The sequence below is a fragment of the Myotis myotis genome, unplaced genomic scaffold (assembly GCF_014108235.1).
Source record: "Myotis myotis isolate mMyoMyo1 unplaced genomic scaffold, mMyoMyo1.p scaffold_m19_p_9, whole genome shotgun sequence".
Lineage (NCBI taxonomy): Eukaryota > Metazoa > Chordata > Mammalia > Chiroptera > Vespertilionidae > Myotis > Myotis myotis.
The window spans coordinates 13,907,317-13,910,547 of record NW_023416401.1 but is presented as its reverse complement, the minus strand read 5'-3'; the positions used below and the strand labels follow the sequence as shown (position 1 = coordinate 13,910,547).

Below are 3,231 nucleotides of genomic sequence, written 5' to 3'. Positions count from 1 at the left end.
ATGCATAGAATTTCTACCTTGAATCCATTAAAATTAAGGCAATTAGGAGTGACAAAGTGTGTAGGGTAATTTAATGCAGGCACTTGCTGAACTAATTTATGCTCTGGAGCCTATGCAGTCAAAAGGGAGCTGTCTGGCAGGAAGGTTTGAAACATTCTATAGTTCAGTCAGAAATTTCAAATGCCAAATCTTGACCTTGGAGCCCTGTTTTCTGGGATGTCCTCATTTTCTGAGCTTCATAACCCATGGACACTGAAGTGTATGTATAAATATACAAGTAAAACCTTCACTAAAATCATAGTGCTGAAATCAAGGCTCTACTCTGACTTTGAATGAAACTACACCCATTTGTCCTCCCACTGCAACTGTCAAAGCATCAACATCAAATCATTCTTTGATCTGCCAGAGTTGGGTTCAAATCCCTGCTCAGGCATTGAAGAGTTTCTGACCCAAGCCATATCACCACACTTCTTGGTCAAGATAATAGCAGTTTCTATCTCCTTGGATTTGTGTGAGGATTTAATTAGATAAGGCATGTAAAGCACTTGGTAAAGCACTTGGCATATAAGTGCTTAATAATACTTATTGTCATTATCTCTAATATTATCTATACTAATAAAAGGGTAATATGCTAATTAGACTGGATAGAACAGACATCTTCCGGACTAAGCCACCATGGCGGCTGAGGCAGAGGCGGTTAGGCAGGATCAGGTAGGCAGGCAAGCGGTTAGGAGTGATCAGGTAGGCAGGCGAGTGGTTAGGGGTGATGAGGCAGGCAGGCAGAGCCCCGTGATCTATTGCCTCAAAGAGGGAGACCCAGGCCACCTGCCATAGCCTGCGGGAGGGACACTCAGCCACTGCAATGGGAGGTGGCAGCTGGGAGGCTGCGGATGTGATGAGAGGCACTGGTGGCGGTGGACACTGCAGGGCGGGGCTAGTGCCATAGCGGCTCCTGAGCAGGCATGGCACCTGCAGCCTGGCCCAGGCCCCGGGTTTGCAGCCTCTACCTGTGGCTTCTGCAGGGCTGGACTGCCACTCCTCCTGCTATGATGCCTGGGCAGATCCTGGACCCTTCCATGACTGCGGGCTCTCTGCCAGGGCTTGGCCCCCTGACCAGACTCCCCAGCTCAGCCCTGACTGCAGAGGAGCTGAAATATGCTGACATCCACAACATTGGGGCCATGATCGCCCCTTTGCACTTCCTGGAGGTGAAACTGGGCAAGAGGCCTCAATCTGTGAAAAGTGAGCTAGACGAGGAAGAGGAGCGGAGGAAAGGCACTGGGAAAAGAACAAAGTGGAAGCAACCTGATGCTGGAACAAGAAGAAGGAGCGGAAGGAGTTTCTGCAGCAGGAATATGAGTGGCTGGAGCTCAAGAATACGGTGTTGAACCCCCAGATAGAAGAGCTGAAGCAGGAGCAGCAGCAGCTCATCCTGATGCTCAATCAGCATCGCCCCACCTGCATAGTCAGGACTGACAGCATTAAGACCACGACTCAAAAGGCAACCCACTGCTGAAGCAGCTGGAGAAGAAGTAACCATGGGCCGGGAGGAGAAAGAGGCGATGAGCAGAGAGAAGAGGAGGAGGAGGGACCCAGAGGGCTCTTCCATGCTGCATGAAAAACTCTTCAATGATGCTCAGCACAGCCACCATCGTTCAGGCTTTTTTGTGAAACTCAGATCAGCCACACGAGGGGAAGAAACCCAGTATGATGAAACCCAGGACCAAGCACTGAGACCAAAGTAGTCCTGAGGGGGGCCTGTTCTGCCTGGGGTCAGGCTTGCAGGAGGCAGGACAGAGGCTCTGGGCTGGGGAGACTCCCATCCAGGCAGCTGTGGGCACTTCTCTGGCCTCTCCACCAGGCACCCACCCAAAAGACCTCTGAGCAGCCAGGAAAAGCCATGAGTTGCAACCAAAATTAGGCTGAGTATGGAACGCAGAGTGAAACTGCAATCTGCCTGCCTCCAGCCCTGACCCTGACCCTGACCATGACCCTGACCCTGATCCTGATGCAAGGCTGGAGTAGGGCACAGTGCCAGGCCCTGCTGTACCCACCCACTGTGGTCCAGCTCAGTTCTGCCTGGAGTGGCAGCCGGGGCACACCCTCGCCAGTCCTGCTGGAGTTGCTGTGGGCATGAGGCATTGGTGCCCTTCCAAAGCACATACTCACTGAATGTTTACAGACTGGCTGTCCTGGCAGGGCTTTCAACTGCACATGTTTTCTATACTTTTTAAAAATATTTTTTGCAAAAAAAAAGATTTTATACAAGCAATATATAAATGGATTTCTATATTCACTCGATGTGATACAGTATAAATATGCTATGGTTTGTTTGTTACGAACAGATATTCAGCAGTTATGGCTGTTGCATGTAACTTCTAAGTACTGTAGTCTCTGGGTGTTGGGGGTGGCAGGGGCGGGGGGCGGTACATTTTCATCCTGGTAAACCCTTCATAGTACTCAGTTCTGTATCGCTCAGTAAACATTTCTCTTACTTAAAAAAGAAAGAAAGAAAGAGCATGGCCCAGGCTACCGGCCGGTGGCACTGCAGTGGGTGGGCGGGGCCTCCTTCTGCAGGGTGATCAATCTGGGGGCCAGCCAGTGATCGCCCCGCAGAGGGAGGCCCAGGCCAGCCAAGCGACTGCACCCCATGCCTGTCACCTGCAGAGGGAGGTGACTGATGGCAGGGGAGGAAGGAGCAGCACTGCACAGATCACAGGTGGCAAGCAGTGGCAGAAGTGGGGGCGGGGCCAGCTACCAGCAGCCGAGGAAAGGAAAGCCCTGATAGGCTCTGATCTCAGGCCAGGCCTAGGGACTCTACCTGAGGGTCCTGGATTGTGAGAGGGTGCAGGCCGGGCTGAGGCACCCCCTGAGTGCATGAATTTTCATGCACCAGACCCCTAGTTTTTCATAATATTGCATTTTCAGACAGTAGTAAACTTAGGGTTATATAAAACTCTAACCTCCCACTTTCAAGATTCTTTTTATACCTTGCTACCTAAGGATAGATAACTTTAAAGCATTTTTTAAATTGTATTTTATTGTTTAAAGTATTACAAATAGTAGTATATATGTCTCCTCCCCCCCCCCCCCCATTGATCTTTCCCCAGCCTCTCTTACCCCCTGGAACATGCCCTCAACCCCCATCCCCAGTGTCTTCAATAAAATATATAACAACTAGAGGCCTGATGCACAAAATTCATGCAAGAGTAGGCCTTCCTTCCCCCGGCT

General features: G+C 50.5%; 1 pseudogene; it reads left to right on the top strand.

Moving 5' to 3' along the window:
• Positions 1-1,019: 1,019 nt before the first annotated feature.
• On the top strand, positions 1,020-1,536 carry LOC118662432 (annotated as a pseudogene).
• The last annotated feature ends 1,695 nt before the right edge of the window (positions 1,537-3,231 follow it).